Source organism: Antechinus flavipes, chromosome 2 (assembly GCF_016432865.1).
Source record: "Antechinus flavipes isolate AdamAnt ecotype Samford, QLD, Australia chromosome 2, AdamAnt_v2, whole genome shotgun sequence".
NCBI classification, from domain to species: Eukaryota; Metazoa; Chordata; class Mammalia; order Dasyuromorphia; family Dasyuridae; genus Antechinus; species Antechinus flavipes.
Genome location: NC_067399.1, coordinates 665,120,347 through 665,136,200, shown reverse-complemented (window position 1 = coordinate 665,136,200; position 15,854 = coordinate 665,120,347). Strand labels below are relative to the sequence as shown.

At 38.2% G+C, this 15,854-nt stretch overlaps 1 protein-coding gene and 1 long non-coding RNA gene across 4 annotated transcripts in view; both read right to left on the bottom strand.

Moving 5' to 3' along the window:
* ANK3 (ankyrin 3) overlaps positions 1 to 15,854 on the bottom strand; it is a 347,827-nt gene that overhangs the window by 274,032 nt on the left and 57,941 nt on the right. The gene's annotated exons all lie outside the window — the stretch shown is intronic.
* LOC127552136 (uncharacterized) lies at positions 3,585 to 4,089 on the bottom strand. The gene is made up of 2 exons (XR_007951269.1): positions 4,011 to 4,089; positions 3,585 to 3,782 (listed from the first exon to the last, which is right to left on the bottom strand). It is a non-coding gene; the product is annotated as an uncharacterized LOC127552136 (long non-coding RNA).

The window sequence follows — 15,854 nt, the reverse complement described above, 5'->3', positions numbered from 1 at the left end:
GATACCCTTTGAGATGCTTTCATATTTAGGCATATGAACCTGGGAGAGACTCCAGGAACAAGCCACTCCAACCCACACAGAAGCCATAACATATGTGACAAGCGGCCGTCCATCCAGAGTCTGCTTGAAGACTCCACTGAGAGAGCACTCACCATCCTCCCAGCAGCTACGCCATTTTTGACTGATGTAATGATTAGGAAGCTGCTCCTTGACAACAATCATTTAAGGTTCACTCTTTGAAATTATAGCCCCAGATATTTAGTACACAGAAAGCACTTAATAAATGCTTAGTGACTAACTGGTCGATAAATTTGTCTCTTTGTAACTTCAGTTCCTTATATCTAATACTGTCCATTGCAAATAGGGCAGAAAAAATAAAACTTAAAATTAAAATTAAAAAATTCTTTTGAAAACAATAATGCTCTCTTTCCCACATGACAACTCTTCTTGTATTTGAAGATAGCCTGTCACACAGCCTTATGTCTTATCTTCTCCAGCCTACCCATCTTCAGCTCCTTTCCCAGTATTCTAGGGGCTTCTCTTTGGGCACAGACTTTTTAACACAACTTCCTGAGCTCTGAGGAACGCCTCCTTACAGGTGCTCTTTCAATTCTCCCTCCAAATTACAACCGATTTTTTCATAGTACAGCCAGACTAATAATCTTTGTTCGACAGAGCCATGGGTAAGAATCTTCCATGGCTCCCTATTACTGATAAATTCAAACTCCTTTGCCTGGGATTCAAGCCCTTCCCCAATTGGAACCACATGACGCCTCCAGCTTTATTTCCTCTCCACACAATCCAACTAAACTGAACTCTGCTTCCTAAACGCCTAAGTAACTTTCTCATCTTGTGTCTCTCCTTTTCCTACCTGGAATGGCCTCTCTCTCCCTCAGCATACATGGATTTTCCAGAATAACAGGATCACAGCTTTAATCGGGAGGGCACCTCAGGGGCTAACTAGTCCCATCTCCCTATTTGACAGATGAAGAAACTGAGGTCTCCAGAAGGGAAGGGATTTGGTCAAAGTCACCCAGATAATGTCTGTCTGTTTCTCTCCTCTCTTTCTCCCCTCCTTCCCACCTTTCTCTCTCTCTCTCTCTCTCTCTCTCTCTCTCTCTCTCTCTCTCTCTCTCTCTGTTTGTCTGTCTTTCTTTGTCTCTGTCTCTGTCTTTCCCTCCCTCCCACTTCTATGCATGCACACCTTCAGCAATATTGAACTTCAGATTTGATTATCTATTTATTTCAAACCACTGCCTATTAATGATGCATGTATCGGTGCCTTGTCTTATTTTCTAGACAAGTGCTCTTTAGATTGGAACATACTCCAAGGAGAGAATAATGCTAAAAAGAACAAAGTGCTCAGAATAACTAAGCAGTAAAAATGAGATTAATCTCAATTAGTATTAATAAGCCTTTCTCTGTGAAACTGTCATTTTCTGGCATTTTATCTTTGAATGCAGATTTTTTTTTAACCAATGTTGAACACAATGAACAGTTTCACACATTTCTATTTCTATTTCAATATTAATCAAGTTTTCTATCTTGTTTAATTTAGGAAAACCTAAGTGAGCAAGAGGATAGATTGGCAGTTAGGGTTCTGTTTCTAGCACCCCCATATCAACACTGTCCCCAAAACACTCTCTCTGTCTCTGTGTCTTTCTCTATCTCTGTCTTTCTCTGGGTCTCTCTCTCTCTCTTTCTGTATGTCTCTCCCTCTGTCTGTATGTCTCTGTCTCTATCTCCATTTCTTTCTGTCTCTACCTCTTTCTTTTTATCCCTCTCTCCTCTTTTCTCTTTCTTCCTCCCTCCCTCCATCTCACTGTGTCTCTCTTTCCTCTTTATATATCTCTCTGTCTCTGTGTGTCTCTCTATCTCTCTATCTCTCTGCATGCATGGCTCTCTCTGTCTCTGTGTGTCTCTTTATCTCTATCTGTTTTTATCTCTGTCTCTTTCACCTCTCTTTGTCTCTCTGCTTCTCAATCTCTGTCTCTATCTCTCTTTTGTGGAATCTCAGAACACATGTCAGTGTGTTAACATTCTGTGGGCCTGAACTAAGGAATGAAGGAAGAAGAATGGAGCACTGGCATCTGGCTCTTCCTTCCTGGGCTCCTGATGCAGCTGTGACCCCCAAGGGGGGAAGGGACCGAGAGCCAACTTCGGATTCAGAAATCTCATTAGCCCAGCAGGGAATTGGAAAGGTGCCGTTCTTCTGTAATATAGTAGAATTTTCAGCCTCTGATTACAATGATCAGAGGACTTGTATCTCCTATTCAAAGGATCATGAGACCTTAAATCTTGAGCTAGAAGTCACTTCCAAGGCCATTTACCTCAACACCATCATTTTTACAGACTAGAAAACAAGTCCAGGGGAATTAAATAACTTGCCTATGACTATACATGTACTAGTGGTGAGATTTGAATCCAAGGCCTCTATGTATAAAGCTAAGTCTTTTATTACCACAAAAGGTTGCTTGCCATCCTTTATCAAGAGAAGTAGCTGGAAAAAAAATGGAGGTATCTATAATATATTTATGTATATATGCACAAACATGCACAACCACACATGTAGGCCATGTCCAGCTGTGTGCATACATGGTAGTATACATATGTGCACATATAACTATATAATGACCCCCAGATATGTATCCTGTATGTATATGCATGTATACATAGCCTGTATATATGTGTGTGTGTGTGTATATATATATATACATATATATATTTGATCTACATCTATCAACATCTATTATTTTGTAAACCTTAAAAGTCCTATAAAAATACCAATTATTATTGCTACTATTTCTCTCTGTGGATTGGTTTGAGAATCTGCAGAGAGAAAAAAAAACCCACAAACAAAAAGCTCCTTTAAAAATTTACTTGATAAGACTTCATTTTAAAGTAATTTTGAAGGAATACATATCACAGCACCCTTGGGAGTTTCGGAATGGTTTCTTCTGATTTTCCACTCTTTCTGCCTCTCTACCCATGACAGTTCTTTGATTTTATCGCCTTTGTCCACGTGTCCAGAGCTCCAGTTGTTTCACGCCCAGCCTCCCAGATTTCCCACAATACATCCTGATTCAGGATTATAATCTCATAACTTTAGTAAACTTTTATTTTGACCTTGAAGTAGCATCAATTTAGACATCTTTATGCATACCAATCCAAATAAATGTGTACGTTGAAAACAAGAGAAGAAAAATTTAAAACACGATTTAGCTATTTCAGAATACCCCATCCCTACTTCAAACACTCATTTTTATGCTAACAGGACAAAAAGAGATTTTTAAAAACAAACTTAATAGATAAAAGGGGCCAGTAAAGATGATTCTATTATGACCTTCAGGGAAATATCCAGTGTTTTGAGTTACACTGTGACAAAGGCCTGAGTCTGAGGGATAAGATATTTTACTCAACAATCATAAATAATGGGGAGATATCAGAATGCCCCTGCTTTCCTTTCTGGAGCAGGTGGAAGACAATGGATAAGAGACATTGCATATAATATTGGACAAGATTTGTTTTGAGAAACTAATTTTTCCCTTTTTTTTTTTTTTTTACTCTAAGCTATAATGAAAGGCTTTTGGGGAGAGAGAAAAGGGGAGGTCTATTGAGAAAGAAAAGTGATCTAAAAGCAAAAGATATCAATAATTTTAAAAAAATCAAAACAAAGTAAGCAATCACTGATGTTCTTTCGAGCTATAAATCTCTGATCTTCTCAGAAATACCCCAGAGGTTTATCATTAGAAAGCTTATTTCAGAGATAAGGTCTTCAAGACCTTCAAGAATAAGCCTTTTGGGAAGGGAGAAAAGGGGAGATCTATTGAGAAAGAAAAGTGATCTAAAAGCAAAAAAAAATGGCAATAATTAGAAAAACAAGACAAAACAAACTAGGCAATCACTAGAGTTTTTTTTTTTTTTTTTGAGCTATAAATCTCTGATCTTCTCAGAAATACCCCAGAGGTTTATCATTGCAAAGCTTATTTCAGAGATAAGGTCTTCAAGACCTATACAGAATAAGCCTTTTGGGAAGGGAGAAAAGGGGAGATCTATTGAGAAAGAAAAGTGATCTAAAAGCAAAAAAAAAATGGCAATAATTAGAAAAACAAAACAAAACAAACTAGGCAATCACTGGAGTTTTTTTTTTTTTTTTTGAGCTATAAATCTCTGGTCTTCTCAGAAACATCCCAGGAGTTTGTCACTGGCAAGTTTATATTTCAGAGATAAGGTCTTCAGGACCCAGGCAGAAGCAGTAATAGTAAAATGTGAGCTGCTGAAATAAAAGGACAGCATCTCGCTTTTTTTTTTTTTTTAATCTGCCAGGACTTAGTCTAGTGCCTGACACACAGGAGAACTAAATAGATGTTGGTTCTCTGATTATTTGATTATAGCATAATTGCACAGGAATTCCCATGCTCTTTCTGCCATACCATGGTAACTGATGACATTGAGTTCTACCCCAAAGCAAATTCTTGACAATTCCTGCCTAGACAACAAAAAGCATCATTTGCTTTCTTAGAGAGAGAAGCTATACAGGGACTGTCAGAAAAACTTGCTCACATTATTTAGGAACTCCTTGGACTCATTCTAGAACACACAAACTGCAAACTCGAGCTCAAAATAAAATTATCATTTTGTTTTTATTAAGTGGACAGGGCTCAATGTAGGGCTGAGGAAAGTGGAAGTAAAAATATCTTTTCATCATCTTTTAATAGAATTGGGGTTTTGGGGAGTCATCTTCTGTATTTTATTTTATACATTAAAAAAAAACAAGATTTAACAAATAGGAAAAGTAGATTTGGTGCTTCTCCAGAAGACTCCCAAGAGGTTTAGCAGATGCAAAAATCTCAAAGCCCCTCATCCAAGATGTATTCTTCAGGCTTTCCATGCAAGCCTATTAGCAGTGTGTATACACAAAACACACAGTACTAGAGGTGTCCTCAGATCAACTGTGGGGAGTAGAAGCTTAGAAAGCAGCCCGGTGCAGGTGGGATAGAACTTGGGAGAGACTCTAAGACAGTGGTCTCCATGGGGGAGGCACTAGGACAGACCCAGGCTGCTGGAGAATGTACCATCTGGGGAGGAATAGGGTGGAGCTAAACCAGGAAGGAGTTCACATAGTGTGGAACCACCAGGGAGTGGGGAAGAGGGAGTGCACCATCTGGTAGCTTCCTAATATAATTGTTCTTGCTAAGTAGACTCTACATTGCTGAAAGAATCAAAATGCTATTAAAAATTTAAATTTAGTAAATTTTTAAAAATTGTACAATTATTTTAAATAATTACTTTAAACATTTTTAACCTCTCAATTTTAATGCCTTGAAGCGAAGCCCCATCTGTCCTGCCCTAGGTATGACTCTGACAATGAATGGAGAAGATCTTGCGTTTTTTTTTTTTTTTGTTTGTTTGTTTGTTTGTTTTTGTTTTTTTAATTTAGAGTTTATCAGGGTTGGAAAAATGGGATTCCTGCTTAGTGGACATTTCATTGAGAGAAAGCATCTAAAATCAGCCAGTTGGAAATCCACCATGTTGCCAAAGCCTCCACTACATAGTTCCCTCTGGGGAAGATGAGGGCAGTTGGGCAGTCCCAGACAGATGGTTTGACGGCCTAAGGTCTGCTTTCTTTTGAAGTTGGAATAATGGATTTTAAAGTGCTTAATTCCAGCTGAGCATGACATAAAAAAATGAAGATGTTGATTTTTCTAAGGCTTTTTATCTTTTCTCCCACTTTCTATGGCATTTCATTTTTTTTCTTTGTCCCTTTCTTTGTGCTCCTCCTCCAATTTTTTCCCCCATTTTCCAAAGACTCCGTTGTCATAAGACTCTGCAATCTCAGTTCTCATTGGCCAGCTCTTTGTGTTCCTCCTAATGACATTTTCCAACTTCAATTTACATTTTCTCTCTTCCAGTTCTTCTATTTCTTTGGCCAACCCCCCACTGACCAGCTCCCCTATTACATCTCACGCTTCCCCAGGTTGCTCTTAATTACAATTCAGCTTCTTCCTGTTCTTTCTTCCCTTCATCCTGGGAAACTCCTCTTATCGTTCATTTTCTAAGCATGTTACTGCTTTCTAAGACTCTTTATTAGGCAGCACTTGGGACCTCACCCCTAGGGCTTAATATTCCATCTTTCTCCTCAAAATGATTCCAGGTTTATTTTTGGTGTGTACAACAGTTTATAGCCTACATTTCTATAGTGCTTACTATGGGCCAGGCACTGTGCTAAGTGCTGTACAAATACCTCATTGGATTTCCACAATCTGAGGTTGTATTTAGTATTATCTTTATTTTACAGCTGAGGAAACTGAGGCAAACTGGGGTTAAGTGCCTTGCCCACGGTCTCGCAGCTATTAAGCATTTGAATGCAGGTCTTCTTGACTGGATCCAGCTCTCTAACCACTGGACCACCTGGTTGCTTCTCTATACATACACCAGGTAACATGATTTACTGACTGCAGGACTGGACTTGAAATCAGGAAGTCCTGGAATCAAATGCTGCTACTGACACTCAGCAACTCTGGGACCTGGAGCCACAGGCTCTAAAATGGTTGTACATTGATAAAGGAAATGTCTCCATCTGAGGTTCTGGAGATATTTAAGGCCCATCCCCTTCCTTCCCCCATTCTCAATACCCTGAGTAGTAGTATCCTGATCTATACAATGAAAATGAACTGTTTTCCCTTTCCTCTTTAGCTACCCACAGCCAGAAACAGTACTTTGCATACAGTAGACACTTAGACACTTACTATTCCCTTTCTGAATTACACATACTAGTACTGGCAGATTGGAGAGTGTAGCGTTCAATATGTTATTGATCGTGTTGCGTTCGATTGATCTTACATAAGCTTTTAGGTTTGACTTCGCTTAAAACTTGCCGGCACATGCTGTCTTTCTCCCACCACAAAGAAAAGCTTAGACAATGTCTTATCTTTGGAAGAAAGAAATTGAGGTTCAAATTCTGTATCCTAAGGGAAGGAGCAGCTGAAATAAAAAGGAGGTCCACTATTATTATTGTGATTGTTTTCACATCAGGCTTCTCACCCTGGGCTCTACTGATGGATGCCCAATAAAAATGGGTCCAACAGGAAGCAACGGCAACTGTACTTGGGTTCTGTGGCTAAAGATGAAAACATGGCATTTGGTCTTGGGAAGCTGAGAGTAGGATAGATCTGACTAGAGCTACCCAGGCTCTAAAATGCTTCCCTTAGCTACGGATCAGCACTGGTTTTTATACTTATAAAGAGCTTAAATGGGCAAAGGGGCGCTATCAATGAACGTTTATGTATAATGGTTCCCTACATTTTTTTTAAAGTTTTTTTTTTGAAATTTTTATTATCATACAGTTATCCCTTCCCATTCTTTCCTATGTCAGGTTTTTTGTTGTTGTTGTTGTTGGTGGTGGTGGTGGTTTTTTTTTTGGTTAATATGCTCTCTCTCTCTCTTTTTTTTTTCCTTTTTTTTTTCTTTTGGTTCCCTACACTTTCTCTGGGATCAGGATCTGAATCAATACTAGCATTTCCTGTGGAGAGAGAATGCCAAACAATCACCCAATGGCTTCATTTACCATCCTTGTGGGTTCACAAATCAAACCTCCCGTCCTTGGCCATCAATCCCCTATATGTTGGATCCCTCTATAAGAATGAAAAAGAACTCCAGTAGCTAGGTGGACCAATGGAAAGAGTGCTGGACATGGCATCAGAAAGAGCTGAGTTCAAATGTGACATTAGACACTTACTGGCTGTGTGACCCAGAGTAGTAGCCTGATCTATAAAATGAGAATCCTGATCTATAAAATGAGAATGAAAATAAAAGTACATCTGTCATGGGGTTATTGTCTCAAATGAGATAATTTTGAACAGTGCTTTAAAGCATGATATAAATGATAATGACAATGATGAAGAAGATGAGGATAATTTAAGCTCCCCAAAGGGCAAGACTATTTCATTTTTGGTCTTGTGTCCCCAGTACCTGACACATAGCAAAGACTGAATAAATGTTTTTTCCTTTATTCATTCAAAGTTAGGGGGAAAGAAAATTTTGGTTAAACAAGCCTTATTATATGTCAAAGAACTGAAAGAGTATAATATGCAAAGTCCCTTCATATGCCTGGGATTAAACATCAGTTAGTTATTCCTAGCCAGGCCTATAGGTATAATCTGGGAAAGAAAGTGAGCTGAGTCTAGACTAACTTTTAGATATGTCTTGACTGATTTCTAAATCAGTCTTTGGCCTCCACGTATTCCCTCCCAATTTCTTATAAAAGTTGAGCACGGGCAAAATTAAAATTCCAACTATTTGAATTTTCTGCGTGAGACGCAGGATGAGAATCTATCTCTATGCAATCTGATGGCAGAGCAGAAGTGAGTGGGGTAGTCTATTCTCTTTTTAAAAAAATAAAATGTATATAAATAGGTTTGCTCTTATTTGCCAGAAAATAAATTTCAAGCATGATTAAAAGGTTGAGCTATTAAGTGGTATGTTTTCAGAGCGCTGCATAGTGACAAGCCTTCCTCTAACATCTGTGGGAGTCAAATCCTCTGCCTTCCTTTGAAAACAATCTCAATTACAGAAGGGCAGAAATAATTTGGTGCAGCTAAATAAAAACATTAGTAAAAGAATGAAAGCTCACTGAACTTCCTTTGAATCCCCTCATTTTTCTTTTAGGACAGCAAGAGTCCCACTGGATGAGTTGTAGCAATAGGTATTTGCAAAACCATTGAAAGCACCTGCTATAGTGCTACAGGTAGATCGGACCCTGGGCACTCCATATGGGGTTTTTTTCTCTACTATTCTGACCTAAGGGGATAGCATACCATGGTGGACAAAGAGTTTGATTCTGAGTCAGGAAGCCCTAGGTTCAAGCACCACATCTGGCTGTAGGATTGAACAAATCATTTAACCTCTCAATGCCCCAGACAACTTTAAGACTACAGATTGTGGAAGAGGATCTGATTCAGCATCAGAAGAGTTTCTTATACTTATAAGATCACAACATGATCTTGAATTTAGAAGTCTGGGTATTTTTTTTTTTTTTTTTAGAGCTAGAGCAATCATTTCTTGGGGAAAACTCACAACTAAGTCAAGTTAAAAACAATTTATTAAGCACTATATGGCTGACACTTGCTAAGTGCATAAACAAAAAAAGATAATTCCTTCCTCCAAGAGCTAACATTCAACTGTAATATGATTATGCATAAAAAGGATCTGAAAAGCTGGGGAAGAGAGGGAGAGAAGAAGGTACTTAAATGGTGAGACATTTTAGAAGGACTGAAAGATGGACACTTCCTCAAAACAGAGATTCAAGAGAAAATCATCACTGAGAGAGCCTTTTAAAATATTCCAGTCTCATCAAGCAAACTCTCTAAAGACTTCAGTTTCTGAGGACCTACATTTTGGGGTAAGAAATTGGTAAAAATCTGACCATATGGAACAGCTTCGGATAAAATTAAAACTAGAAAGATATGGGATCTGGGGTAGATTGTGGGAATGGCCTGATTGACTTAAGAAAGAGATTTTGTGCAGCCTGGTATTAATAAGGATGAAGATACGGCCAGGAGAAAAGTAGACTTTGACAGTTAATCCCAGGCCTTTTGGAAAGTGATTTTCAAAAACTATTATTATGTGGTCGATGTGGTCCCATCGATGAGATGGGACCGTCAAGGGACGGTCAATGGTTTTCCGAGCACGGGATTCTAAGAATTTATTTCTGAAATATAGCACAGCCTCACACTGGAGATAGGATCTTATTTTAGATATAACATTGATTTTATTTCTGACATTCAAAAACATGCTTTTACCATGTTTTTTAAAAAAATCTTTGATTTGGTTTCAAATTCTAACCTTTTTGCTATTATCTACCTGTGACTGGGGGCAAGTCCTTCTATTCTTCAAGTCCCCCATCCAACTTGGAGATGGACAGGATTTTTTAAAAGTCCTTTCTGGTGCTTAGAGTACTGGGTCTAATATCAGGAAGACTCATCTTCCTGAGTTCCAATCTGACCTCAGACACTTACTAGCTGTATGACCCTCAGTAAGTCACTTAACTCTGTTTGCCTCAGTTGCTTCATCTGTAAAATAAGTTGGAGAAGGAAATAGCAAGCCACTGCAGTATTTATGCCTAGATAATCCCTAATGGGATCATGAAGAGTCTGAAATGACTGAACAACAAATGGTTCTTAATCCTATGATCTGTGCTTTGTTTTTGTCATTTGTAAAATGCAGAAAATAATGTGACATTTACATATCTCAGAGGAATGAAAGGAGTATGGGTGGAAGTTACCATGACAGATTGACTTTATAAACAGAAAACATTCTCAAATCAGAAATGAAGCTTGTCAATGGGACTCAGACACAGAATGAGTTAAATCCTTATCTTTTGTAATAACTGTCTGAGTGAATGGAGGTTGGGGAAGGCCTTGTTGGTAGAAATAACTACCTGAAGATAAAGGGTATTAGTTATTCCAAAATAAAACTTCAATTTCAAAATAAAGTAGAATCCCAGACTGAGAATGGAAGGGTGTCTCAATCTCCTCAGTTGAAAGTTCAGGAAACTGAGGCACAAATGGTAGATATAGAATGCTAGCTTTAAAGTTAGAAGGGACCTCAAGGTCCTCTAATCTAATCCTTTCATTTTATAGAAGAAGAGAAAGGGGTTGGCAGAAATAACAGGACCACAGAATCAGATCAGGACATCAAGTGCAACTAGTCTGACCCACTGCTGGAATATAAAGTCCATGAAATAGAAACCATGTTTTACCCAAATTATCCATGTCCCCCAGCACCAGTGCATACAGTAGATATTTAATAAAAGCTAGTCAAATAGAATAATTATTCTCTCTGACAAAATTTCTTAGTCAATTAAAGATTTTGTGGATCTATCATTATTACTTAACAGATACTAATTAACAGGTAAATAAATGAAAGAATTATAGAGATTATGCCTATCATATTACATGTACTAATGGTTCAGTTTTTCCAGTCATTTTTCTGTCATGTCTGACTCTTCATGACCTTATTTGGAGTTTTCTTGGCAAAGATACTGGAGGGTTGACCATTTCCTTCTCCAGCTCATTTAAAAGATGAGGAAACTAAGGCAGACAGGGTTAAATGACTTGCCGAGGATTATCTGAGCCCAGATTTGAACTCAGGAAGATGAGTTTTCCTTATTCCAGACCCAGAGTTCTGTGCACTATGGTGCCCCTTAGCCACCCTGTGCTTTGGTAGCAAATTCAAATATAAATCAGGGCCACTTAACCACAAATAATGATCCCAAGGGCCACATGATACTTGAAAGATGACTTATGAACATATCTATGTCTTATAGTATCCAATATTTTCCTATTACATTGTACTCCGGTTCAGGCAATTCTCAGGACTGTAGTGGGCTATGTCTTTGATATTTCTGATCTAAGCTATCAGAAACAAAAGAGCTGGCTTCTAAGCCAAAACAAGGAAAAAAAGTTATAAAAAGAAAACTACAAAAAAATCAAATAGTTTAGTTCTTAAAATTCTGTGACAGTGGCTTGATTCTAGCCCATCATTTCTCTTCTTTTAGTACATTATTGAGGATCAGGGTCAGTTTTCTCTCCAGAGGTGCTTTGCTAGTAAGTGCCTCAAAGGCAATCATCTAAGAAAAAAAACACACACAAAGAAATCTATCATGCTACCTGCAGGGCAAATGAGTAGATTATACATTGCTGAAAAGGACAAAGAGGCTCTTTATGAGACTGGAGAAAATTACTTTCACTCAGCTGAAAATCAATCAACTATCTTTTGAGTGGACTTAGTGTTCAGAGCAGTAGTTGGGACTGAGGGAGATTTTTTTTTTTTAGAAAAGGAAAAAAACAGACCTGTTTAAGCACAACTTACTTAAGATTGTCCTGGATGTCAGTTTTTTTTTTTTTTTTTTTTTCTCACAATGATGCCTTCAATATATCATAACCAATCTCCAAAGTAAAGTCTTGAAATACTATCAGAATAATATTTGGTTGATGTCCATTGATAATGTTCCAGTGGGACCAACTATCCTCTGCAATGTTGTTTTTTTTGCCAACTTTGTGTTTTCAGAGCACTGATAAATAGTTCTAGAAAGAGAATGGCTGTCTAATATGGCATGGTTACTGAGCTTGAAATTCTCGGTGTCTGGATAAAGGAGGTCTCAATTTGATTGTGTTGTTAGAAGGAACTGCTAAAGATGTATGAATTCTTGGACTGAAGACCTAAGGGACCTAATGTATTCATCTCTTCCACCCATTAAGACTAAAGAATTGCAAAGGGAAAGGCAGACTTGGGCAGTAAACAGCTGGTTAAGAAGATGGCATCTTTGAATGGGATTTAGATTTCTGGCCCATGACTTAAAACATAGAGATGTCAGTCTTCTAGTTAGAATTGGATGTTTTTTAACAGGGCTGCTAAGCATGCATTTTCCAGCAGTTTTGTAGATCTTTATACTCAAAAGTGAGGGGGTGGGAGAAAGCTGTGGGAGGGGGTGTCCAGCAAGCTAGATAACCCAGGGAGCAGATGAAATGTAGGAAGAATAGAGATCGAGAGAACCAGAAATTTACAAGAATTAAAATCCAAGAAAGGAACCGGTAATAAAACTCATACCAGAAGGACACCCGTAGGTGGATGTGTTATAGAGGGACTCCTTTTCAAGTACAGGATGGCCTCTAAACCCTTCCAAGTGAGATTCTATGATGCTATGAATCTTCATAAAGCATACAAAAATTGGGCCTTACCAGAACAAAGAACACGAACTACCTGTTAGATGTCTCTTATTAAAAATCCAATTAGGCATCTCAAATCCAGTGTGGCCAAAACAGAACAAATTCTCCTTGCCTAAGTCTATCTCTCTTCCCAAGTTCTCTGCTTTTATTGATCCTTCTTCCAGTCAGCTAGGTTTAAAACTCTGTAATCATCTTCAATGTCTTTATCTCTCCCCTGGTCCTTACATTCAACCAGTTGGCGAGTCTTACCAATTCTACCTTCACAATATCCCCTCTTCCACTCTCCTGTCATTCACCATGATGTCATCCTAATTCATAGATTCATCAGTTTTCATCTGTTGCCAGAGCTTCTTTATTGGATTCTGGGCTTCTAGACTTACCTATCTCTAATACATCCTTCTTTCTGCAGCTGCCTAGATAATATTCCTAAAACATAAAGACTGAAACAGGGTACTCTGGCCTACAGGATAAACTATAAATTACTCATTTTGGCATCTAAAGACCTTTCCAGTACAGTTCCAGCTCTAGTATCTTTTCAGGTTTATTCTACATTATTTCTGATCCCACAATCTAGATTCTAATCAAATTTGCCTATCAGCTATTCCCTAAATTCACCATTGCATCTCCTACTCCAAGATTTTGTACAGATGACCTCCCTTCCTCTTTATCTGAAATATACCTCTTCCTTTATTCAGCCCCTAAGAATCCCTAGTTTCCTTCAAGGCTCAACTCAAGAGTCATGTCCTAGGTGGAACCTTTCCTGATCCCCATTGTGGATAAGTTACTATTTCCCTAGTCCATGTTTCCTTCAGCAGCAGGCAAACATGAGGGATTTTGCCCCAGGCTCTGACAGATTCCCTTACACGTTTAAGAAGTATTTATGGATTGGATTAGATGCACAGGATAAGAAATTTTGAGATGGAGGGACTTTTCAGATCAGCCAATCATTTCTCCTATCCAGGGCTGGAGTCCCTTTAACGACATCTCAAAGAGATCATAACTGAATCTATACAAAAGCTCCAAGCCAATAGAAGGCCCACCATATTTGTTATCCAGCAGCAAGTCCCATTGTTTAACAGCTATGAGTGATAAAAACAAAACTGTTCCAAAGGGAAAGAATGATGCAGACCTAATTCTATTGTATTAGAGTTACAGGAAGGCTGGGAGGACTCAAAGATCCAGGGAGTTGCCAAACCCCATCTTGATTACTTTCCTGAAGAGGTTACTTACCCTTGGCTTAGAGAACAAAGTGCTGGATCCACTCGACAATAAATGCTTATTGATTCACTAATCGTTCCATGGACCACGAGCACACGTCTGAAGGACTGGCTACAGTTATGCTAACACCACATCATAGCCTCATAGATTCCATGCTGAAGGGGACATTAGCAATCAATGAGTCCAAATACTTATATTCCAAATGAGGAAAACTGAGGCACAGGGAATGTGTGTAACCTTCTCAAGAACACATTAAATAACCATTTAGGAAATAATTACCACATACATGAAACACTTTAATGGTACTAGAGTACAGAGAAAGATAATTATAGGATCATAGAGATGGAAAGGACATTAGAAGCCATTATGCCCAACTTCCTCACTTTACAGATAAGTAAACTGAGGCACAGAGGGGTTAAGTGACACAGCTAGTAAGTGCCTGAGGTAGGATTTGACTTCTTTACTCAAAGTTCAGCTCTCTATCCCCTGGATCATCATGAAGAAATTGAGAAGACTTATATTTACTGATACAGAGAGGAAGTGAACAGAATCAGAACAATTGATATATTAGTAACAATTTTTCAAAGACAACTTTGAAAGACTTTAGAACTCTGATCAACACAAGGACAATTTATATAGTAGTAACAATATTTCAAAGACAAACAACTTTGAAAGATTTTGAAACTCTGATCAATATAGTTACTAAGCCCACCTCCAGAATACTTCTAATGATTCTCTGTCTCTGTCTCTCTGTCTGTCTCTGTCTCTGACTCTGTCTCTCTCTGTCTCTCTTTCTCTCCACAATTTGTCAAGCTAGAGAGATGCTGGCCTCTGAGAGCAGACTGAAGCATGCTTCTTTTTGGCCACAGCTACTGTGGGATTTGTGCTTGACCATACATGTTTGTAAAAGGAGTCTTGGATTTCTTGCTTTCTCATGAGAATTTTGGGAAGTTAGTTTGTAAAAATAATATAAAACCAGATTTAAAAAGAAAGCTCAAATTTCCTATGGGAGCAAAGATCTCTAATGTTTTCAGATTACTGTCCATTTAGAATATAGAAAGATTGGGACTTTTCACACAGGTCTACAAAACATTCTCCATTCAATCTCCACAATCATTCACCAATCAACAAACATTTATTAATTACCTACTATGTGCATAGATATTAGATTGTTAAGTCCTTGGGAGTAGAAGTTTTCTTCTATTGTCTTTTTTAATATCCTCAGTGCTTTGCACAGTGCCTTGTACTTAGTAGGCACTTAATAAATGTTTGTTGACTCATTTTTTAAAAAATGTAAACAGGACCACTTAATAATAATAATTTAAAAGTATTTTAAGGTTTATAAAATTCTTTAAATATGTCATCTCATTTGGCCCTCATAACAAGCCTGTGAAGTTATTATTCCCATTTTGCAGAGGTGCTGTGACTTACTTTGTGTCATATGACTCAAAAATATAAATTTGAACTTGGGTCTTCCTACCTCCAAATCTAATTCTCTTAAATGAACCATATGCATGATGAAAATTGATACTATAATGAATAGATATTTCTCATTGTGTCCATGTAATTCTCTTTAGAGTATGAATAATTTCATCAATAATAAAAAGTCAAAGTTCTTCTTTTTCTCCTTCTTCCTTCCCTCCCTCCCTTCCTTTCTTCTTTCCTTCTCTCCCTCCCTCCCTTTCTTTTTCCTTCCTTTCTTCCTTCCTTCTCTCCCTTCCTCCTTCCCTCCCTCCCTTCCTTCCTTCCTTCCTTCCTTCCTTCCTTCCTTCCTTCCTTCCTTCCTTCCTTCCTTCCTTCCTTCCTTCCTTCCTTCCTCCCCTTCTCTCTCTCCCTGCCTTCCTCCTTTCTTTATCTCCACTTCTCTCTCTCTCTCTTTCCATATGTGTATGTGTCTATCTCCATCTC